At 40.7% G+C, this 25,127-nt stretch overlaps 1 protein-coding gene across 3 annotated transcripts in view; it reads left to right on the top strand.

Annotated features, from left to right (window-relative positions):
• kcnab1a (potassium voltage-gated channel, shaker-related subfamily, beta member 1 a) overlaps nt 1-25,127 on the top strand; it is a 409,855-nt gene that overhangs the window by 243,404 nt on the left and 141,324 nt on the right. The gene's annotated exons all lie outside the window — the stretch shown is intronic.

Below are 25,127 nucleotides of genomic sequence, written 5' to 3'. Positions count from 1 at the left end.
TTCGGCTCCCATTTCTGCACAGAGTATTCCAAAGATTTGCGAATTTAGAGCCCTCGATTTAATTATGTTTATGATTTTAATGCATTCATTCATCATGTTCCTCTGGCAAATTCTTGACCATCAATGCTTCTCGATGTATGCAGCAGTGTGTAATTTGTATTATTGGATTTTTTTGTTTTACACAAAACCTTTTTTACTACCCGTCATTGCCACAGCACCATCCGTGCAAATAGCAATGCAATTGCTACATTGAATATTATATATTTTGAAGAAATCATCGGTTACTTGGAAAATTTCTTCACCGGTAGTTCGCTCTGGAACCTCCTTACAAAATGCAACAACAACAACATTTATTTATATAGCACATTTTCATACAAAAAAATGTAGCTCAAAGTGCTTTACAAAATGAAGAATAGAAAAATAGAAGACACAATAAAAAATAAACATAAGTCAACATTAATTAACATAGAATAAGTAAGGTCCGATGGCCAGGGTGGACAGAAAAAACAAAAAAAAACTCCAGAGGCTGGAGAAAAAAATAAAATCTGTAGGGATTCCAGACCAAGAGACTGCCAAGTCCCCTCTGGGCAATCTACCTAACATAAATCAAACAGTCCTCTTTGTATTTAGGGTTTTCATGGAAGGACTTGATGATGATGGTCACGTAGACTTCTGGCTTTCAGTCCATCAATGTTGGAGCATCATGATGCTTTGAGTAGGTGGTGGTGGTGCAGGCTGCCACCACAAAGAAACCGGAAAAAGAAACAGAAGAGAGAGCAGGGGTCAGTACCGATTTTAGAGCCACTATGAATAGTTATTGTGATGAATTGAACATACAGAGTATCAGTATTAAGTTAAAGTGAAGTTATAAAAAGGCCATGTTAAAGTAATGTGTTTTCAGCAGTTTTTTAAAGTGCTCTACTGTATTTGCTTGGCGAATTCCTATTGGCAGGCTATTCCAGATTTTAGGTGCATAACAACAGAAGGCCGCCTCATCACTTCTTTTAAGTTTAGCTTTTGGAATTATAAGGAGACACTCATTTGAAGATCTAAGGTTACGATTTGGAATATAACGTGTCAGACATTCCGATATATAAGATGGAGTGAGATTATTTAAGGCTTTATAAACCATAAGCAGTATTTTAAAGTCAATCCTGAATGACACAAGCAACCAGTGTAGTGACAAATAAATAGAAAGAAATAAATAATGTTCTTTAATAAAGTCCTCGTCAACGAAACGTACAATACCTATCAGTTGTGTTTTTTTTTATTTTTATTATCGGTTGATTCGTCGATTTGAAGCGTAAATTTTTCAGCCAATATCAGTTTTCTAATCAGTGTTCCTAAAATATCGCTTGACATGTCGTGAATACGTCAGTATTGGCAGACAACGAAACTTTATTCACTTCCTTAACTTCATTGGGCCCAAGCATAAGTCGAACAATTGCATGCATGCTGGTTTAATAAGTGTTTCGCCGATAGTATGTGATCTTTTCTGATGTGCAATTAATTTTGCAACATGGTAGCTAGCTTCTAAGGCCTTTTCAGAAACCGTAATGGCCGATTTCATAAATTGCTTCTGTTTTTGATTTTGTTCTAAGCGCCTCTGAAAACATTGTTTGTCTTTTTTGGCATAACTGGGATGGTTTGAACTTAGATGGCGATTTAGTTTACTGGGTGCCATTGCCTCGTTTTATAGCTGATCGCCGGAAATGATGCATTGTGGCTTTGGAGCCGTTTCATCACCACACCACGAGAATCCATATCGAATGTAGTCTTTGTTGTACTTCCTTTTCACAATCTTATTTGTTTTTTTGCAACACTTGTGCTGGGTTCTTCATCATCTGTACGTGAAGATGAATCTTTTCCACGTAAAAATTTAGCCATATTTAAAGGGGTATAAAACTAAATATGAATCACACGAAGATCGTTAACCATACACAATTCAGCAACACAACTAATAGTAATGAATGATAACTACTGTCGCAAGACGAGTGAATGCGACGTAGCATGACTAATACGTCGGCTTGAATTGAATATACTGTAGGTGAGGGCACGGAGCACTCTGCCTATCAAAGCATACTACGCAGTTTTCTGGCGACTACGTAGGGCCTACGTCGTAGGCAACAGGCGCCAGACGATGGGATTTATTATTTCAGAGAAATGGCACATAAAATTATGAAACCTTTAAAAGGCTATTTACGCGAATATTTCATTGCACGTATTCTCGTTATTGTGTTTCTAAGAAGGACCGTTGAAATATTATTTAGTTAGAAAATTGTCTTATTTGACCGCGTCACTCCTGTAACGGCTCAAGGCACACCAGTGTGCCGTGGCACACTGGTTGCGGAGCACTGCTCTACACCTTCAGAGTCTTGTGGAGTTCAGGCCTCAAAGGGTCAGAGCTGTTTTGGCAGTAATGGGAAGGTGATACACAGTAATAGGTAGGTGGTTTTAATGTGGCTGATTGATTTATATTAATATATGCATTTATTTTATATGATTTTATTGTGGAAGCATAGTCTTTTGATTTCCTTTGATTTTCCCGTCCACCTTATAACTGTAGTAGGTCAGGTGCATTCTGAAACAGAACATTCCGTAGTAAAATGATGAAAGCTGTTGTGATTGCAGCAGTACAGAAATAGGAAATAGTTGTGCCTTTCGAAAAAAGCCACAAAATACAGACCAAAATCCCAAATGGCCTGTCCCAAAACAGGTCTCTCCCCAGGGGACCCTGTCTGTAGGAAACTAGAAGGCTTCAGGCGTCTCTAGACCACAAATTGGAGAGCAGGTTTTTAATGTCCAAAATGCAAAAGACAGTCTCAGATATCTCAAAATCTGTCTTACAAGAGGGAGTACTGTAAAACTACGGCTAGTACTGAGATAAGTCCATATCAGTATATTTATACACAAGATTTATTGACAAAAAATTTCAGAAGTGACAAAATATTTAGAAAATATCGAGAAAAGGGGGAAAAAGGGATTTAGCTACAAGGCAATCCAAGCAAAATAAATCCAATCCACAATCCATAACTCATAGCGAAATCTTAAACTAGAGAATCAGACAAAGAAATAGCAATTGTAATTCACCCACCTCCACAGCACATTCAGATTACTACAGTGGAGCTTCATATCCCATGAGCCTTTATAATGCTGGAAACAGTACCTGATTGACAGGTACCTATCACAATAGGCTTTGGAAATCTTTGACATCATACATGGATGAATTGTTTGCTTGCAATGTTGCTTGTATATTCCTGATTCAGGAAAACAAGTATAGTAAACTGATCAAAAAAGTATTTAGTCCCTGTACAGGAGGAACAAGAGCTTGGTCCGCATTGCCGGTAATAAGTCGAACTCGTTTCCTGTGGAGGCTGGACTCCGCCAGGGCTGCCCTTTGTCACTGATTCTGTTTATAAGTTTTATGGACAGAATTTCTAGGCACAGCCAAGGAGCGGAGGGGGTCTGGTTTGGTGACCTCAGAATCTCGTCACTGCTATTTGCGGATGACGTGGTTCTGTTGGCTTCATTGGACAGTGACCTCCAGCTCTCACAGGAGTGGTTCGCAGCCGAGTGTGAAGCGGCGAGGATGAGAGTCAGACCTCTAAATCTGAGGCCATGGTTCTCAGCCGAAAAAGGGAGGAATGCTCTCTCCAGGTTGGGAACACATTACTGCCTCCAGTGGAGGAGTTCAAGTATCTCAGGATCTTGTTCACAAGTGAGTGAAGAATGGAGCGGGAGGTTGACAGACGGATTGGTATGGCTTCTGCAGTAATGCGGGCTCTGCAACGGTCCGTCGTGGTGAAGAGAGAGCTGAACCAAAAGGCAAGGCTGTCGATTTACCAGTCAGTCTATGTTCGTATCCTCACCTATGGCCATGAGCAGATACAAGCGGCTGAAATTAGTTTTCTCCGCAGGGTGGCCAGACTTTCCCTTAGAGATAGTGTGAGGAGTTCAGTTATCTGGGAGAGACTCGGAGTACAGTTGCTGCTCCTCCGCATTGAGAGGAGTTAGTTGGGGTGGTTTGGGCATCTGGTCAGGATGCCCCTGGATGCCTCCCGGGAAGTGTTCCAGGGCAGACCCAGGACATGCTGGAGGGATTATATCTCCCGGCTGGCCTGGGAACTCCTTGGGGTACTCTCAGAGGAGTTGGAGAGGGAGGTCTAGGGTTTCCTGCTTAGGCTGCTGCCCCCACGACCCAACCTCGGATAAGCAGTGGATATTGAATGGATGGATGGATAGTTCTAAATGATTCTAATACAAGTCTTCACTACTAATTTGTCATTTGTTGTGTTGGAGTGAATCAGCAATGGCAATGTATGCTTACAGCATACTTGGTGTTATTTAATGACTGAACAAATCAGCCAAAATAAAGCTATACGTCAGTATGTAAAATCAACTAGAAAACCTTGGTATCAATGGAGAAAAAGAATGTAAAACTTTCAGTGTAAAGTAAATAAAGAACTATCTTTGCTCTCTCAGGTGTTGAAGCCGGCACATGCTGTCCAGTTGGCCTGCTGTTCTTCAACCTGAGCCTTCTAATAATACACGGGCCTGATTTTCTCATCATGTGTAATTCTCACATTTAACTTTCTAGTGTAGTCATCAAGAGTAACTAGAAAAAGGGAACACAGTGTCAAGCCACATATGTCATGGATTTTCTGAGAGAGAATTAACGTTTATTTGTATTCTTTTGCTTCAAGGCAAATAGCAGTTCAAGTTGTTAATCCATGCATGGCCGGGGGTATTAAAAAGTGTCCCATATTTCCACCACAATGGTCATGAAATTTGTAAACTTTGTTGCATAGGTTTTAAATGAGAAGCCCAAGTAGCCCTGCAGTATCAAAGAGGAAGAATCTGGATATGAATGCCAGCTTAGTTTATGTCTAAAGTCTGAACATTCTCGTGGTGTTCGTGTGGGGTTTCCCTGGTACTCAGTTGAAAAAAGGTGTGCATTAATGTGTGTTTGTATGTCCATGTCTTGTGATACCCTGGCATCCCACCCAGGGTTGATTCCTGCTTGACTCCTTATGCTACTGGGCTAAATTCTGTCTTTCTGTGAACCTGTAATTGAAATAACTGGGTTCAGAAAATGTATGAATGTTACTGAGGATTTATCAAGCGGAATATTTATAGCAAATAAGCAGTAGCTTATGCAAGTAAGCGGTTTCCATGAATTGCAGTGATTAGGAGAGGAATTAAAGAAAAAAAAATCATTTTCCAAAATCATCTGTCAATTAGGCCATGTTTGCATTCAAGCTGTGTTTCAACAAGCACGTTTTACAATATAACAGTTGTTTTACAGTCTGTAATCATCTCCAGGCGTACAGAGACTGGTCCCGAGAGATGGGGGAAGACTGGCAATGTCAAGTGCTTCTCTTAGCCATGGGCAGTAAAGTCATGTGTGAGTGTGTGGTGGTGGTGGGGGGACTGGCTCTGCAGGGCCCGAGGCAGAACTATAAAGTAGGGCACTTCAGTGTTTTTACAGACCCTTCCAAAAGTGAAAGCTTTTTAAGAATTAGGGAGTAATATGGTGATGAGCTGCTGTTTCTCTTTTATATTTTGTTTGACATGAATCATGCAGCTGAGGTATTCAGCTTGAATCCTAATTGCCATTACCATTACCATTATGTAAGTATTTTAAACATTAGGTTAAAGTGTGTACATTTTTGCTGGTGTGTCATATTTATATACTGTACTGTGGATTAAGTTTTCTCCTCTTTTCTTTTATGAGAGTGATGATTTTAACAGATTCTTGAATTACTAGATGGCTGTAGGTATATGCATATTTCTTAAGCATGACTGAATGACACCTGAGACCATTGATCCTTGTTTAATGATTGAATGCACAGCCCCTAAGAGTTAAAGAGACACATGTCCTTGTTAAGAACCTGGTTAGGATGTTGGGTCTGTAGATGTAATGAAGTAAGCACAGCTTTATTGGCTTGTTATAATGCATCTATTACTGTAGTTACTTATTGCTGCCTAACACAAGGCCTTTGTTAATCCCTTGTTATACAGTACTAAGTGACCAAGGGATGCACTGTAGGGAGCCAACTACTCTAATGTGTTGTCAACAATCCACAGTAAGCCTTATTACGAGCAAACAAAACATTTATTTAGGTCTGGTTACAAAACAGCAACTTACTAATAGATACACTGAGGTAGCCCCATATATAGATTGTTTCTAATAAGCACTCTAATTTTATGTAGTTTCTTCCATTGTATGCATTACAACATTACAGAGGAAGATGTGTAACAGAGCAAATTGAAATTAGTGCCAGTTACACATTGGATTGTGCCCACTCTTCTCTCTCAGTGTCTTCATACAATTGCCAATGAGTCTCTGTCAAGCTGAAGATCCACCTCTGCTGTATTGTTTCTCAAACTGACATTATTTAAGATGTGACACTTTTTCTTTGTATCATCCTACCTTAGGGATGTACTGTCTTATTGATTTTATGGCATGCCTGTTGTTGTGTGCATTCAAAAATAGTTCTTTTGTTCTATAATGTGTCTTTCTTTATAAATTGAAAGGGGCTGTATAGAATAATGATTTATTGAATTTAATGAGGGGTATTTGGAACATACTATAGTACTTGCTATGTTATTGTCATTGAAATAGTTTTTTTTTTAATTATTACCAGTATGTTTTGTCTATGATCTACATTAAAAGACGAATGATTTATTGGATTAAATGATTTCCAAAGAGACATTTTTTACAAAAACTACTCAAATATGTCTGCTGTGTGGTTTTTTCTTCCATCCGACTCTGGTTCCTGAGTGCTGGTTGCTGGCTCCTTTTATAATTCTCCCGGAAGTGCTCCAGGTGCTTGATCCCCGAGTTCCGGGTGTGATGAATATTTTGCCCATAAGGGCTCAGGAGTCCCAAACACAGCACCCTCTGGCAGTACCTGCGGGACCCAACAGGGCTGCACCCAACTCCAATTCCCAAGATGCCCTGCGGGAAACCGAGGCACTGCTCCGCCCAAGGGAGGCAGCCATCTTGCATCCAGTGGGAGGTATTGCAATGTCCAGGGCTGCTCCCCCTGAATACCGTGTGCAGGGGCATTCTGACTGTGTATGGACGCCAGCTGCATGTCACACTATCTATCTATCTATCTATCTATCTATCTATCTATCTATCTATCTATCTATCTATCTATCTATCTATCTAGGAGTCTGATTGTTGGTCAATTGGTGCTATCTGTGGCAGGCATGTCTGAATTGTGGCATTTTGAGTTCATCAAGAACACGTGGACACAGTTGGAAACTTGTTAAGGGTAAATTTCACACAAACATTAGGATGTTTTTCTTTACACAAAGAACAATAGACACTTGGAATAAGCTACCAAGTAGTGTGGTTGACAGTAAGACATTAGGGACTTTCAAAACTCGACTTGATGTTTTTTTTGGAAGAAATAAGTGGATAGGACTGGCGAGCTTTGTTGGGCTGAATGGCCCGTTCTCGTGTAGAGTGTTCTAATGTTCTAATTTACTGAAGAATGTGCCTATTTATCTGTAAGTTTGCAGATTTTTCTTTTATTCATTTTTCTTCTTTATTTGTGTTAATGTTGAAGGTTTTTTTATTAGATTATATTTGGCTTTGGCATTTTTTGCTATGGCAGCATCCAGAGGGTTGGCATCTGGTTTATTACCAAAGTTTCATGAAAATCTTTCCCAGCACAATGTGGTGGCATTCAAGAAAGTAGGTTGATATACAGTAAAAATGCTTGTTTTGTATCCAGGATGAATAAATCAGAGTTGTTTTCTGTAAGTGAAGAATCTTTTGTGAAAGAGCTGGTAGAAGAAGGGTTGATTATAAATGGCACATTAGTCTCTAGTTTGCTCTTAGCAGTACCAGCAAGAGAAAAGTAGTAATTTCAAATGTTCTTCCTATTATTAAAAATAATATTCCATTGAAATTATATGGCCAGATTATGTCAGATATTACTTTGTACAATGATACCTTTAGGATGCAAAATGCATGAGCTGAAACACGTTTCTTTTCAGAGACTGGTATACGTGATGCCAAATAACATGAATGACAATGTCAGTGTAGCTCTCAGATTTAAAGTGGACAGCAGTGACCATGCTGTTTTTGTCACTTTTGAATTAATAAAATACTTCACTTGCAACAGAACAGGACATAATGGTTTGCTGTGCAAAAATGTGTCAGTTGTGTTTGTGAGCATTTTTGTGCCGCCCTAGAAGAGTCTTGTTGAGGAAAATGATTGAACAGCGAGACAGAGAGTCTGAGTGGCAAGGAGGTTGAAAATATGGATGATTTTGATACTACTAAAAATAAATCTGAGGCTGAAGTGGGTGTTGTATGTGGTCAGTGCCCCAGTACTTTACTGAAAAGGGCTCTAGAGAAGATCTTGCTTCAAATTGACAAAGAGGCCAGAATCACAGCTGATTGCTTATCAGTCAGCACTGAGCTACGTGAGCCGGTAGAGAGCACATCAGCTGAAGTTCATTTTTCCCCTGAGATCAATGGCTCTGGGGAAATGATGGCTGATGTTTTTTTGGAAGAAGCTGTGGCAGTTATCCCAGCTGTAAAAGTATCTCAGATCACCAATGTGATTGTAGAGGTAAACGCTTCTGATAAAAACTGCTGATGGAGAGTACATCAAAGGGTGCTGTGAAAAGGACAGGTATGTGAGAGATCTGAGGATGGCAGTGGCATGGCTGAGTGCGGGAGTGAGAGTAATGAGTTGTTTAAAGTTCCCATTTGTAAACAACAAGAGAAATTAAACAATGTAGGGTGTGCAAAGTAAAGGCTTGTGTCTGGTGAGTCTTGTAAGGAATATAGCAGCCATTTTATATTCCAAAGTAATACTATGAGTGAGTTAAGTAGAAATGAGGATGGGACAGCTACACTGACGTCTGCATGAAAAACATCTCCTCCTCACGCTTTCTTCTCTGAGTTTATTAAGGGAAAGAGAGGCTTTTCCTGGTTTTCAATTATTTATAGTGTCTACACAAAGAGTTACACACAAGACAGTCCAGTTAGTCATCAGTAAAGTTTGTAAGTCATTTAACCAAAAATAAAGGATCACTTCTTTAGTTTCCTCACCTATTTGTCATTGTTTACTTTTCTGTGTACTCCCTTTTCTATGCAGTCTTTACACATTGTGAGTTAAAGTTTGAATGGTTGTAGAGGGGAGCAAAGAGGGATATAGCTTTTGAGTTTTTAGAACAGAAGGCTCTGTGTGTCAGCCGGCTTCAGGAGACCCACTCTGATTTTCAGAATCAGCCTGACTGGTTATCAGTTTAGTGGGTGTCTGACTTTTCTTAGCTATGATTCCCATGTTAGTGCCGGGGTGACCATACTGTTTTCAACGTCAATGTGGTTAGAGATCAATAACAATGTTAGTGGTTCAAGTCAAAGATGGAGACCAGGATCTTATATTTATCAATGTTTATGCTCCTACCAATGGGAGGGAAATGATTTGTTTCTTTAAGTCTTCAAACAGAGTGGTGGATTCTATTGACTATGGAGACAGACTGTTGGTGGGAAGGAATTTTAATTGCACAAACATTTATATGTTAGACAAAAATGGCACTAAACCTCATCCAGGGTCTGTCAAATTGTTGCAAGCTCTGCTAAAACAGACTGATATAGTTGGCGTTTGGCACAGTAAATTCCCATCAGATAAGACAGTACATTTGGGTAAAGGGGTGGTACAGGCATATTTCTATGGCACGATTAGACTACTTTTATTGTACAAAACACAATTTAAAAACTATTACCACCACTTATATGTCTCTTGTTGGTTTTTCAGACGTTTCTATGCTTGGGATGAAAATCCACCCTAAAAGTTTTAGTCTTTATAGTGCTTCAGTGATTGTATATTAGAAGATGCCCATTGCATTAAATATATGAATATTGTTGGAAGCAGTGGACTTTTACCAAAACTTAATTTGCTTCACTTAAACCATGGTGGAATGTTTGTATAGTCCAGAAAATTTATTTTTCCAACAATCTACAGAAGATGTCATCAAAAAGTGCCTACTAAATATGAAAGAGCTTCATTGGTAATAGAGAACATTTTTTGTTAAGAAGAAGAAATCTTTTATTTTATAAAGATCATACATTGCTCTTTTGTGTCTAGTAGGTTTTTTTTATGGGATTTTCCACTCTAGTGGGTATTGTTGGAAGTGCTTTTGGGATTTATTTGGGACTCCTAGTTCACGAAAAGAGCGGTGAAATGTGGGAATAGCAGTGGTGAAGATATTTGAATTAATGCATGCAGTTAATTGAAACTGTGTGTGGTGTAGGGGGCAAAGATGTATTTTGTATAGTTTGCATAGAGTAAAAAGCAGAAGAGATTGAAAATGTTTTTTTTTGTAATATGTCTGGTATATTTAAATTTGAAAAACTGTAGCTTGTTTTGGTCGTTTGTTCTAATAAAAGTCCCTCCCTTTCAAAGATCTCGGAGTACACTGGGAAAAGGATCTCTCACTCAACATCTCAGAAAAGGAGTGGAAGGTAGCAATGCACAGAATTGAGCACATCTGTCTTGTTTAGAATTGTCCAAAATGTTTCCAGGGCATGATCCAACCTGTGAACGTTGCAATCAAGTTCTGGCCTCAATGGGTCACTTGTTTTGGGCCTGCGCCAAATTAACATCATTCTGGACCAAAATCTTTAAATGCCTTTCAGACAACCTGGGTGTCATTCCCTTCTAATCCACTAACAGCTGTGTTTGATGGGCTTAAAGTGGAGAAGGACAAACAAACTGTGATTGCCTTCACTTCACTATTGGCACATAGACTTATCTTGCTCAACTGGAGGAATTCAAACTCACCTCTTTTAAATCAGTGAGTAACTGGTGGTAAATATTATCTAAAATTGGAAAAAAATCTAATTCTCACTTAGTGAATCTATACAAAACATTTTAAAAATTTGACAGGATCTAATCAATAACATTTTAGAATAAACATTTCAACTGAAGAAGTGTGTTCTCTCCCCTCTTTTTTTCATTCTATTTCTTTTTATTCATTTATTTACTTACATATTTTTACTATTATTAAAGTTTTACTCTACTGGCCTAGCTCTCTTTCTCATGGGTGGGGATCGATTTGTTTCAAACCTAGTTTTGTGTCTGATTTTAATAAAATGAACAAAATGTTATAAAAAATATATTTTTTTCTAATAAAGTTCTTTAAAAATAAAAAAAATATCTATCTATTTATCTATCATAAAACTGACTAAATCTGCCTCAGTTAAAGCATACTGTGGCTTCCTAGAAGTATAGGTTCCCACTCCAGTGCAAACTCATCACTAGCACTAAGTGCTTTTAGAGGTCCGAACTAATCTAATGCAAAGTCTTTTGTATTTATGGAAGAAACTGATGTGAAAAACTAACTCATTGAAATCATTATCATGAACTGTGTCATGAATGTCATGAGCCTAACCATGTAATGTGACTTAAACTGACCTCATATGAATGAAGAAGTGTATGTGTGTGTGTGTGTCCTGCCATTCTTGCCTCACTATAACTCTGAACTGCATAAGTGGGTTACAGTATACAGTACAGTATATAAGTAGATGGAAGGTTGACATGAGAGGAAGTTCTAGACGTTTGTATTTGAAGTTTTGCAAAGCGGAGGTAGCATCTAACGTTAGAGTCAAAGCAGAAGCAGCACCAATGAATCTAATGCATGTCTGATAAGCTCAGAATACATCTGTTAGTTATATATATATATATATACAGGTAGTCCCCAGGTTACGGACATCCGACCTGCGACATACGAACGGGGCTGCAGCTGCGACACATGCACCTCAGTAACTGCTGCTTCTTCATCTTCGGTCTGGGGACGCTGCAAGTGGTGGCTTGATGGAGGCTGAAGGGGGCGATTTCATTGCTCGCGCAGTGTAGTGTCCCTCGGGCGGCTCCCGGCGGCAAGCGGTTTCACTGCCCACCCACCACACACTGCTGCCCCGTTCGTTCTAGGTGGGCGGCTGGTAATGCTACAAGCGGTGACCCAGTTGTGGCTGAACTGAGGCCATTGAGGGTTGAACAGGGCGGCGGGGGGTAGCATTGTAGTGTACCTCGGATGGCTGCGTGTTGAATGGGGGCAGTGGTGTTTCGTACGCTGCAGGCACCATACTGTAGTGGAGGTGACTGTGAGGTGGGCTGGCGATGAACCGCCCCTCACTGCCCCCATTCATTTTTAATAGCAAGTCTGCTTGTACTGTTACGCACATAGCAGGAAGTTGTCTCTTGTCAGTACAGGGTGGTCCAGATCTAATTATGAAGATCCAGATCGTCTGGATGACTTTGATTTATTCGGGGACAATTCCAGTTTGTCGTGAAGACGATTCTTCATGTCGTCAGTTCGCACACTTCTCGATGGTCTGGGATTTCTCGGGTAATTTTCTATGTAATAAACTGAATAAGTTATAGCGTAATGAAAATTGCATAATTAGATCTGGACCACCCTATACATCAGATGTGTTGACGACTGGTGCCTTCCTGCTGTGATAACGTGTACAGTGCTGTGCACAAGAGCTCATCTTAACCTTTTGTCTTCACCCTTCAAGAATGTATCTGAAACACATATCTGATGCAGCTGGTGGTGATATAGTAAAGAAGAAGAAAAACCATCACCATTGAAAATAAAGTCGAAATAATAAAAAGGTCAGAGAGAGGTGAAACTCCATCATTCATTGGCAGAGCACTTGGTTACAGTCGGTTAGCAATGGCATTTATTAAAATAATGTACCTGTTCCGACTTACATACAAATTCAACTTAAGTACAAACCTACAGTCCCTATCTTGTACGTAACCCGGGGACTGCCTGTATATCCATCCATCCATTATCCAACCCGCTATATCCTAACTACAGGGTCACGGGGGTCTTCTGGAGCCAATCCAGCAAACAAACCCCGGGCAGGGTGCCAGCCCACCGCAGGGCACACACAGACACCCACACACCAAGCACACACTAGGGACAATTTAGAATCACCAATGCACCTAATCGGCATGTCTTTTGAACTGTACGAGGAAACCGGAGTACCCGGAGGAAACTCACGCAGACACGGGGAGAACATGCAAGCTCCACGCAGGGACGACCTGGGAAGCGAACCCGGGTCTCCTAAGTGTGAGGTAGCAGCGCTACCACTGCGCCACCGTGCTGCCCATATATATATATATATATATATATATATATATATATATATATATATATATATATATATATATATATATATATATATATATATATATATATATATATATATATAGTGTGAACTGGGACCCGGACACAGACAGACGGACATCGTTGGCTCCACCACACACTGTTTATTTACAATAATTATTTACAATTAAAGTCACGTGCACAAACCCCAGTGCCTCCAGCACCGATTCCCCCAATGTCCAGGCCACACAGTCTCTGTGCCTCTCTCTCTCTCCAGGCCGCCTCTAGTCCTCCCTCCAGCTCCGTCCTCTTCCACCCGACTTCTGCGTTGCAACGCCGGCCGGGCCGTCCTTTTCGGCAGTGCGACTCTCGGAGACCGCTGCATTCTGGCAACGCCCGTTCTGTCTCCTCCGCACCCGGGGATGGCCATTCTGCAGTCCGGCGGCGGTCCCTGGGGCTAACCGCTCCCGCGGCGAGTGCGTGGGGTCCGCTGCTGCGCCAGGCCGTCCACAGAACTATTTGATTGTAAAGCAGGTCCCCATCTTGTACCAGACGGACCATCCTGCCGACTACGCCACTGTGTAAAAGGCGCTATATAGCGCCCGACCCGGCATAGACCACGCAGAGGCACGTGTACAAAAAACACACAGGCTTTATTTTTTCTTCAGCTGTGTGACACGTCTTCCCCGTGCCACACAGCCCAAACACAGTCCCAAAGCACAAAACAAAGCACAAAACAAACCACAATTCTCCACCACTCCTCCCAGACAAGCTTCGTCTCCTTCCTCCCAACTCTGGCTCACCGAGTGGTGGTGGCTGGGCCCTTTTATAGCCCACCCGGAAGCGTTCCAGGTGATTAACCACCTGGTCCTAATTGCACTTCCGGGTGGGGCTGAAAGCTCATCCAGCCAGGTTGTGGGAAACAGGCAGCTCCCCCTAGCGGCTACGCCGGGCCCCAACCAAGCTGTGGAGGACTCCATCTCGGCCAGGGAGGCTGCCGCCAAACGTCCCAGGGGAGGTATTGGACTGCCCATGGTGGCTCCCCCGGAACATAAGTAGTAGGGGCGTCCCTGCCGGGCATGGGACCTGGCTGTCCTTCACTATATATATATATATATATATATATATATATATATATATATATATATATATACATATACTGTATATATAACAGAAATATAATTCTGTTGGTTGCAATTCCAGAAGCTTACTTTCGTACATCTCTGTATGTTTGTATTTTTTTGTGCCGCTCTTTGCAGTAATTTAGTCAGTTAGAAGCTGATTGACTGGGCACATCTGTGAAACAGGAGAAGGAAACCAAAACCTGATTGCATTTCTTAGACGTGTCTGACCATGATGAGCTTCACTTTACCAGCTTGAGCTTTGTTTAATCTCACTCTTCAGAATTTACATTGAAGCAGTAGGCCTCTAACATCCTCATAACATCATCATTGCAGGGCTGCTTTGACTGAAGTATAAAAGAGCAGATTTGTCCTTTATTGGTTTTTATGAGTGAGGGAAAAAAAGGAGGAGGCATCGAGATTGGTCAGTGGCCAGAACAGCATCAGTTCTTTTTGAAGCAAGCTTTCTAGTTTTATGCATCAATGAAAAATGAAAACAAATATTTTCAGAATCGTAAATTATATATATGTGTGTATTTGTGCTTGTGTCTATATGTCAGCAGTCTCCAGTGTCACAACTTTTCAGATGCAAAATAACACAACCAGCTTGAGATCTCTCCAGAATGTTCACAACAATATTGTACCCTGGGTGGGCTCTGGCCTTCCATGGCACTAGGCAGAATGCAGGGTACAGCCACCATTTTTCCCTTTTTTAGTCATAGTCTCACCTGCTTCATTTTCAAAGCACACCTGCCTTCCAGTGTGATGGTGCTGATGTGTCATCTTGTATATATTTTTTGATGGCAATGTGCACCTATCTTTACGCAAAGGGAATTGTGTAGTGGCAGCATTCTGTAAGTTCAGCACTAAAGCTGTCTTTGGGACTTGTTTTGAAGGTTTTCATTTAGGGAGTTTTCATTTTGTAATCTCTATCAGCTTGGGAAGCTGAGACAAATAGCTTGTCAAGAGTAAAGATAAAACGAGATAAGTACTGAAAATGTGCCAAGAAGCTTCTGTCTCCAGTGTCTCTTAAGCAAAGTTCAGTTAGAACTTACCAGTGAAAAAATATATGGCTTTTGGAGCTTTGCTCTCTGCAGCTCTTCCCGACTTCAATTTATCTTGTCACCCAGAGAGATCAGCTTTGTGGACAAGACAGGTTTTTAATTCTTTTCACTCTATTCCAGTAATCTCGTCCCAGAGCAATCCCTCATAATTAGGACAGCTCTCCCATGTGTGTAAGCATGACTCAAGGGGGAATGACAAACTGGACTGTAAAAATTTTTCAGATTCTATAAGCCTCAAAAGTAGTATTCAGAATGCAAGTGTTACATTTTTGTTATGTTAATGTACAGGTTGGATTGAATTTTAGTCTGGCATTGTGGGCATCCTAGCCCTTATGAATGGATGTCAGGAAAAGCTTATGACAGCATGCTTTTTTCATTTAAGATGATAATATTAAAAGTGCTGCTACTATCATATTTGTATTTAATGGCTTCTTTTTCAAACAGTGACTTTAAAATTTAAGAGACAAACCATCCCCAAATCGACCAACCATGCTTTCTTACACCAGATAAATTTAAAGCCACTAGTTAATCAAATGTGCATATTTTCACATGGATAGAGATCTTGAGTACATAGAAGGAAATAATATGACAAAAGGGACGATGTGTACCTATTTCATCCAGGTTGAGATTTGTATGAGGTATACTGTATATGAGGCAAAAGTCTTGACCGCTGAGCCATTGTGCATTGCAATATTATACATACATGGGTGCATAAAAAGGCAGTCCCTGGGTTATGTACGAGATCGGGACTGTAGGTTTGTACTTAAGTTGAATTTGTATGTAAGTCAGAACAGGTACATTATTTTCATAAATTCTATTGTTGACCGACTGTAACCAAGTGCTCTGCCAATGAATGATGGAGTTTCACCCCTCTCTGACCTTTTTATTATTTCTACTTTATTTTTAATGGTGATGGTTTTTTTCTTCTTTACTGTATCACCAGCACTTGCATCAGATTTGTGTTTCAGTGACATTCTTGAAGGGTGAAGACAAAAGGATAAGATGAGCTCTTGTGCACAGCACTGTACACGTTATCACAGCAGGAAGGCACCAGACGTCAGCACGTCAGAGACAACTTCCTGCTATGTGCGTACCAGTACAACTAGGCTTGCTACTGAGAATGAATTGGGGTGGCGAGGGGCAGTTCACCACCCACCCACCACACAGTCACCTCCACTACTGTATGCTGCCTGCAGCGTCCACCCACCAAAAACGAACACGGTGCAGCCAAAGGCGGGTAGTGAATCGCTCAACCCCACCCCCATTAAACAGGCAGCCACCCGAGGCACACTACAATGCTACCCCCCTACCGCCCCGTTCACCCTCAATGGCCTCTGTTCAGCCACAACCGTGTCACCGCTTGCAGCATTACCAGCCACCCACCGAGAACGACCAGGGCAGCCATGTGTGGTGGGCGGGCAGTGAAACGCCCCCCTCTGCTCCATCCAGCCTGCGTCCAGTCAGGAGCAGTAGCTGCTGTGGCATGTTGGGCGGGCAGAGAACCGCCCCATCAAGCCTCCGTCCTGCACATGAGCGATAGCTGTGGCCCCGGTGACTATGGACCACGGGTCACCGCTTGCCACTAGGAGCCGCCACCCGAGGGACACTACACTGTGTGAGTAGCGAAATCGCCCCCCTCCAGCCTCTGTCCAGCCATTGCTTGCAGCATCCCAAGGCCGAAGATGACGGAGCGGCAGTTACTGAGGCGTGTGCGTCGCAGCTGCGGCCCCATTGGTAAGTCGTAGGTTGGATGTCCGTAACTTGGGGACTACCTCTGTAGTTAAACCCATTTAGTTCAATATAAATTCATGCTAGAAGGACCCTGTCTATGCTACATAGACCACAAGGCTTGAATCATACCCTGGAAAGGGTGCCAGTCTTTAGCTGAGCATGCAGATTTATTTACACTCTCTTGGACTAGGCTAATTTGGCCTTGCCATTCCTGCTATCATGCATGTCTTTGGAAATATCAGAGGAAAACCCACACGGACATGAGGAGCACATCCACACTCCACACAGGCAAAGATTTAGTTGGTTGGTTGGTAGGTGATACAGTGCATTGCTGCATACACCACACAACAGACCACCTCAGGATCCCAAATTAGAACCCAAGTGCAGCCATGAAACGGGTGGTACCTCAGCACCACACTACTTCGAATGGAATGGAACAGTGTGAGGTTTTTTTACAGTGGCTGGAGTGTCAATCCTGCAACATACCGCAAAGTTTTACCTGCAAGTTGGAGGACCTGCTTGCAGGGCTGGATGCAGACTAACGTCATACACAGGACAGAGCAATTGCAGGTTAAGGGCATTGCTCAAGGGACCAACAGATCGGAATCGGATCCGAACTGGCAACCTCAGAGTCACCACTCTGCCCAAAAATCAAGTTGGGAGCAGGTGATGATAGCGTGTTGCCGCACCCCGACCACGCAACAAACCACTTGGATTGTGCCCCTAGTGCAGCAGGGGGGGACATCTCAGCACCACACTGAAACAGTGTGAGTTTTTTTTATGGTGGCTGGAGTGCCAATCCTGCCACCAACCCATCAAGTTTTCCTTGTATGTTGGAGGACTTGCTTGTGAAATTTGTACCTCGTTTTTATGCCTGACAATTTTTCCTCCCACATCTAAAAAACAGAAAACATTAGGCTGATATGTGTGGATATGAGGGTGTGTGAGTATGCCTTGTTATTAGTGATGAGTGAAAAAGCAAGTTTCAATCCACATACAGTTATGTGAAACTCATTCACATCGCCATGAAGGAGCACAGTACATTTAAAAAAAAAAAAATGTGACATGTTGCCACATTAAAATGTCCCATTGTGCACTTTGCTCTATTTTCTCCAAAGAAAAATCTCACTACATGAGAAGCTGCCACCACCTTCATCATACCCTACCCCAGACTTCCATCTTTACCTAGCAACCACCCTATTCTGTTTCTTAGTTCTTGCAGAAGTGATTGAGGATATGCATGTGCCAAGTGTTGTGGAGCTTTGAGTTTGTTTTGTGTCTGATATATATTTAGAAATGTGTTACCCACCTCAGGCCTTGTGGAACCTGGGCCAGGTACAAGCCACTGTTGCTACAGGGTGTAGCCACAGCGATATGATGAAAAAGCATAAGTGAAGCAGGCAGCAGTGATGAGTCTCAGACCATACTTCTCTGTTCTAATTTTTTCTCATTTACCCAAAAATATATGAATGCTTCAATCTCTGCATAGAGCAATATGGCGATCAGTTAAACAATGGTGCATGCCAATTTCCTCTACAGAACAATAGTATAAACACATTTACTTTGGTTCACCAATAGTATTGTCAGCTATCAAGAAGTACCTCAGTAGAAACCAATGCCCCCAGAACTCAGTCATTTTCAAAGGAAGCAGGCAGTTCTGTATAACCACATTGTGTGTGAATGAGATACTAATCAAAGCAGTCTGATTATTCAAAGCAGGCGAATCTTTTGCAAGACAGGTACATATTTATATTCTGTAGATAGCCATCAACAATAAACTGTAGCAGAATTTTCCAAACATTTTGACTATTCTTTAAAACACTGGTTTATAGCCTATTACAAATGCACTCTCCAAGATTGTCATCATAATTAAAAAAGCTGGAGGTCTTACTACCAGAACATGTCTGCTAGCTCAACAAAATGTTTATAAATGACAGAAATTGAGTCTAATAATATTTTTCTCACTAGAGGTAGACACATGTGGAATTAAAGCTTGTAAACAGTTCCAGACAGGATCAAACATCTTTATTTCAGTTTCAGTGGCTACAGGCAAAACACAATTTGTTTGGTGAAGTTTTTTGCGAAGCCAAACATTGAGTTTCTCTGCAGACAAAATCGTTTCGACCATCACTGCTTGTTACTGAGAGCTATTTCCTGTCATGCACTAGAGTCATCCAGGATAGCTTTGGCTTTCCATAAACTTGAAATCATGATTGGTAAATAAATGAATATGCAAGTCCATTGTTGAGAAAATGGTCTCACAGACTCAGAGCTGAAATTGGCACATAGGCTTTGACATAAAAGTCAACAGATACAGCGTCCAGCTTGCATTTCATACTTTGCCAATACCCCAGGGTTTGCAGAAGCTCCAGAGAAATGCAGAAAGATTGTTCTATTCTGGTAGTTTAAAATGTTTCATGCAGTGCCTTGCATGTAAAAAAAAAAATCTGTATGCAAACTGCTGGCAGATATATCCTTACCTATTAGGACTTAAGACAACAAAGTAAGCTCGCAATCAGAACGGAACCTGTTAAGAAGCTGCCACATGCTTCAGCTGCAAGGACACACTGCCATTCTGGTTCAAGTTGTCCAGTTTAAATAAATGCATTGCTAGAGAAGTCTATCTAGTTCATTAGCAGTTTATCTGCTCATTGTCACTCCTTTATATATTTGTGGCTTCTGTGACACACTGACTGGCCAGCCATGTCCTTCAGCTCTGACTTGAGATGTAATCTAACAGGCTGGTGTCTCTCACAGTGAAAAATATTCCTGTGATTATTATGGCGGCTTTACTGGAGTCTGAGACAGCTGCAAAATACTGGCTGTCACTGTGAATACTTCCCTACCCTGGAACAGGTCGGATATGTGTCATTCCCATGATTGTGATTCCAAGAAAACACTTCAGTGGAAAAGTAGCTTAAGGGCAAACACACCGCTTATTCTTTAAAGAAAAAACAAAGACAGAAATTCAAACATTATGTCTTACTTAATCAATAGCAGGTGTTTTTGTAACCATAATTGTTACCTTATAATCTAAAAAACAATGAAGCCGAAGAATGAGAAGGGGGTCGTGTCCAGAGGCAGGAGGAAAGGAGGAAGGTAAAGAGAGTGGACCTGAGGGTAGGAACTTTGAATTTGGGCAGTATGACTGGTTAGGGGAGAGAGTTAGCCAATATGATGGAGAGAAGGAAGGTTGATATATTGTGCGTGCAAGAGACTAAATGGAAGGGGAGTAAGACCAGGTGGATCGGATGTGGATTCAAAGTGTTCTATCATGGCGTGGATGGGAGGAGAAATGGGGTAAAGGGTATTCTGAAGGAACAGTATGTCAAGAGTGTTTTGGAGGTGAAAACTGTGTCAGACAGAGTAATGATTATGAAGCTGGAAATTGGAGGTGTGATGATGAATGTTGTTAGTATATATGCCCCGCAAGTTGGGTTTGCAATGGATGAGAAAGATTTCTGGAGTGATTTGTTGGAGAGGTGTTGATGAGGTGATGGACAGTGTACCCAAGGGACAGAAAGTGGTGATTAGAGCAGATTTCAATGGAACAGAGGAGACAAGTAGATGATGGGTAGGTATGGTGTCAAGGAGAAGAATGAAGACGGTCAGATGATAGTGGATTTTGCGAAAAAGAATGGGCATGGCTGTGCTGAATACATATTTTAAGAAGAGAGAGTAACATAGGGTAACATACAAGAGTGGAGGAAGATGCACACAGGTAGATTACAGAGGAAGTGGATGGTGAAGTGGGATAGTCAGAAAGGGCACAAAGTAAACAAGAGTACAAGGAGATAAGGTACAAGGTGAAGAGAGAGGTGGCGAAAGCTACTGAAAAGACATATAATGAGTTGTATGAGAGGTTGCACACTAAGGAGGGAGAAAAGGATCTGTATCGATTGGCTAGACAGAGGGACAGAGCTGGGAAAGATGTGCAGCAGGTTAGGGTCATAAAGGATAAAGATGGAAACGTATTCACAATCAAGGAGGCTGTGTTGAGCAGATGGAAAGAGTACTTTCAGAGACTGATGAATGAAGAGAATGAGAGAGAGGGAGAGAATCTTGGATGATGTGGCGATAGTGAATCAGGAAGTGCAACAGATTAGCAAGATGGATGTAAGGACAACTATGAAGAGGATGAAGAATGGAAAGGCCGTTGGTCCAGATGACATACCTGTGAAAGCATGGAGGTGTTTAGGAGAGATGACAGTGGAGTTTTGAACCAGATTGTTTAACAGAATCTTAGAAAGTGAGAGGATGCCTCAGGAGTGGAGAAGAAGTGTACTGGTACTGATTTTTAAGAATAAGGGGAATGTGCAGAGCTATAGTAGCTACAGGGGGATAAAACTGATGAGCCACAGCATGAAGTTATGGGAAAGAGTAGTGGAAGCTCAATTAAGAAGTGAGTTGATGATTAGCAAGCAGCAGTATGGTTTAATGCCAAGAAAGACCACCACAGATGTGATGTTTGCTTTGAGGGTGTTGATGGAGAAGTTTAGAGAAGGTCAGAAGTAGTTGCATTGAGTCTTTGTGGACCTGGAGAAAGCACATGACAGTCTTATTTGCAATGTTGATGGATTGGTTGACAGACAAGATTAGACAAGAGTCCTTGCAGACTATGATTTTTGCTGATGACATTGTGATCTGTAGCGAGACTAAGGAGCAGGTTAAGGAGACCCTGGAGAGGTGAAGATATGCTCTGGAGAGGAAAGGAATGAAGGTCAGTAGGAACAATACAGAATACTTGTGTAAATGATAGGGAGGTCAATGGAATGTTGAGGATGTAGGGAGTAGAGTTGGTAAAGATGGATGAGTTTAAATACTTGGAATCAACAGTACAGAGTAACGGGGATTGTGGAAGACAGGTGAAAAATAGAGTGTTTGCAGGGTGGAATGGGTGGTGAATAGTGTCAGGAGTAATTTGTGACAGACGGGTATCAGCAATAGTGAAAGGCAAGGTCTACAGGATGGTGGTGAGACCAGCTATGTTATATGGGTTGGAGACGGTGGCAATCACCAGAAAGTAGGAGACAGAGCTGGAGGTGGCAGAGTTAAAAATGCTAAGATTTGCATTGGGTGTGATGAGGATGGACAGGATTAGAAATGAGTACATTAGAGGGTTAGCTTAGGTTGAACGGTTGGTGGAGTATATTGGGAAAAGGATGTTAAAGATAGAGCTGCCAGGCAAGAGGAAAAGAGGAAGGCGTAAGAGAAGGTTTATGGATGTGGTGAGAGAGAAAATGCAGGTGATGATCAGCTGTGGAAACCCCTAACAGGAGCAGCCAAAGGAAAAAAAAGAATATGAAAACAATTGAAACCATAATATTATTACCACAATTATTATTTGTTTTTTACTTTTGAAATAAGAAGGGGAAAAAAGTAAATTACCACATGTCTAAAAAAATCTCAGAATCCATTGTTCTTTGGAATGCTAATTGAAGAGCAAAGATGATTAATCAAAGAGTTAATTGAACATTTTATATGGAATTGAACACATAATAATAATTAAACTGCTATACAAAAAGAATTGCCAGCAAAAAACCTTTACTGATTATGGAATGGCTATTGCATTAATGTTTAACTAATACTTCTGTCCTGCTTTAGAATTCTCTAAAGCTAGATGGTTCCTTTCATAGTATGTTTAAAGGCTCCTATTAGGACTGTGTTCTTTTTATGATGGATCCCTAGAGTTACAGTATGTTGTCTGGAGTTACATACTGTACATGCAGTAAGATTACATTTAAATTAATCTATGAGGAGAAGCCAAAAATTCTCAAATTAGACTTCCAAGACGATTCTTAGTAAATATAATCAAACCTCTTAGTAGAATGTGTACACCATAACATAAAGACAGACCTTAAGATTATGTTTAACATTAAATGCCTCGTGATCAAATTCAAAGCCACGTGGAGTCGCTAATGTGGCATCATGAAGTGTGATACCAGTCATTATGAAGAAGAGTAGGTAGAAAAATATCAGCTAGATATCTTCGGCTATGGATACAGTCTTCTTGATAGATGATGGTTTCTCTTACAGCTCTGGATTTTTTCCTCAGGAAAGAACCTAAGCAGATGTGGCGATGTTCACAAGCATCTCCCTGACTAACATACAACTGCAGTTTGTAAGGGAAGAATAGAGAATCACCTTCTGCCGTGTGTACAGTGGAACATTTTGACCACTGCTTTTGCATAACAACTATAAATACTGTTTTGCCATTTTTTGAAGTTGTATAGATCTGCTGGGATATTTTGCCACATATAATGGTTGTTGCAGAAACACTGGAGGAAGGTGACTGACAGGAGTGGCCAGACTGATCTGTAAATTGTTTTTACATGCTATTCATATCCATAAGAAGCATCTGGTGAATCTATCTATCTATCTATCTATCTATCTATCTATCTATCTATCTATCTATCTATCTATCTATCTATCTATCTAAAACAATTATAATATTTTAGGTTTGTATCACACCAGAAAAACTCTGAATTATGTATTTAGTGCACTGTAATTACATTATTATTATTATTATTATTGGTGTTTTATTGATGGGGACAATACACTAATGTGGTAAGTAGCATTGCTATCTCATGAAAATAACTAGCATTTTATTTACTGTGGCATTGTATTTGATTATTATTATGATTGTTTTTGTTACTGTTGTTGTTGTTATTATTATTAATAATAATAGTGGTGGTAATAGAGTGTAATCTGTTGGTTGATTTTAAAGATTTAAACCAGCGACTTGAATAAAACTGTGCTGTTTAAAACAATTGCAGCTGCTTTAAATTCTAAGATATTGCTTTATTTGACTGCTTAGAAGTTCAGTGCTTTTCAACATTATATATTAATCAAATCTTGATTGAAGGACCATCTTCAAAAATCTAAATTTCTTTAGTGTACAACAGGTGAAAATGAGGGCTCTTGTTATTCTTTCATAGATGTGACTTGTTTTCAAGAATCTCGTATCACATTCCTCGCTATTTCATTTTTGCTTTACATTCTCCTTCTGTAACAATGCCTTAACATCTCCGACTTTATACTTTAGTATATATCGTGTAGCATGCTAGTGTAGTAATTAGCACTGTTGTCTCCCTAGAGTCCTGGGTTAAATGCTAGCCCTGTCCCTGTCTGTCAGCAGTTTTCAAATTTTTCCCATGTCTGTGTGGGTTTTTTTTCTTGTACTCCAGTTTCCTTCTACGTCTCAAAGATGTGCATGTTTAGTTGGATAGAGATCCTAAACGGCCCAGTATATGTGAGTGTAGGTGTGTGCATGAGTGTGCCCTGTTATGGGTCATCATTATGCCCAGGATTGGTTCCTGTCTTATATCCATTGCTGCAGAGTTAGGTTTTCACTTAATGAATGAGGAAATACAGTAGAGTTTTGTTTCAATTAACATTTAGTATGTGTGTGGTTAACATTTACTCCATCCATTATATAGTGCCTTCCTCTTCTTACACCTGAAGCTAATAGTTATGTTTTCTTACAACTTATATGGAAGTTTGCTCAGTTGCCAAGCCATATATGTCATTGCAGCTGGTCAGGCTTTTACAGTACAGTTTGTGAAGCATAGGAATTTTATGGACTATTTCCTGCTAAATTTGATAGAAAACTGAATATGTGCCTATTATGAAGGATTGATTGTGTATAAAGCTTCAAAAGAGAGATGACTGGATAATGTAGTACTCATTTTGCTTAGTGGCCTCTGCTAGCCTGGCTTCATTGTTTGATCAGAAGAGCACTTTTCTTCTCTCCCTGCCTCTCTCTGTCTCCATGATTCATGGCCAGTGCAGTTTCAGCTTTTTTCTTGGCTAAATATTTCTTTCTATGCTAATTATAGAGTAATTAATTACTATTGTTTGCTTATTTAGCACATATTCCCCCGTTACTCCTTCTGCTGTTGCTGGCAGTGCATTACTATTTCAAACTTTACTTTTCACAAATACTCCTTCACACAAAAACCTCTCTTTTAGTACTAAACTACTTCTCCTGCAAAGATTTACTACATTTTGTAATTATATGTAGCCATTTGATTATTCTGTCTAAAGCATAAAGATACTTTAC

The sequence above is a fragment of the Polypterus senegalus genome, chromosome 1 (genome assembly GCF_016835505.1).
Source record: "Polypterus senegalus isolate Bchr_013 chromosome 1, ASM1683550v1, whole genome shotgun sequence".
NCBI lineage: Eukaryota > Metazoa > Chordata > Cladistia > Polypteriformes > Polypteridae > Polypterus > Polypterus senegalus.
The sequence above is the reverse complement of the archived record's forward strand: the minus strand, read 5'-3'. Positions and strand labels throughout refer to the sequence as shown.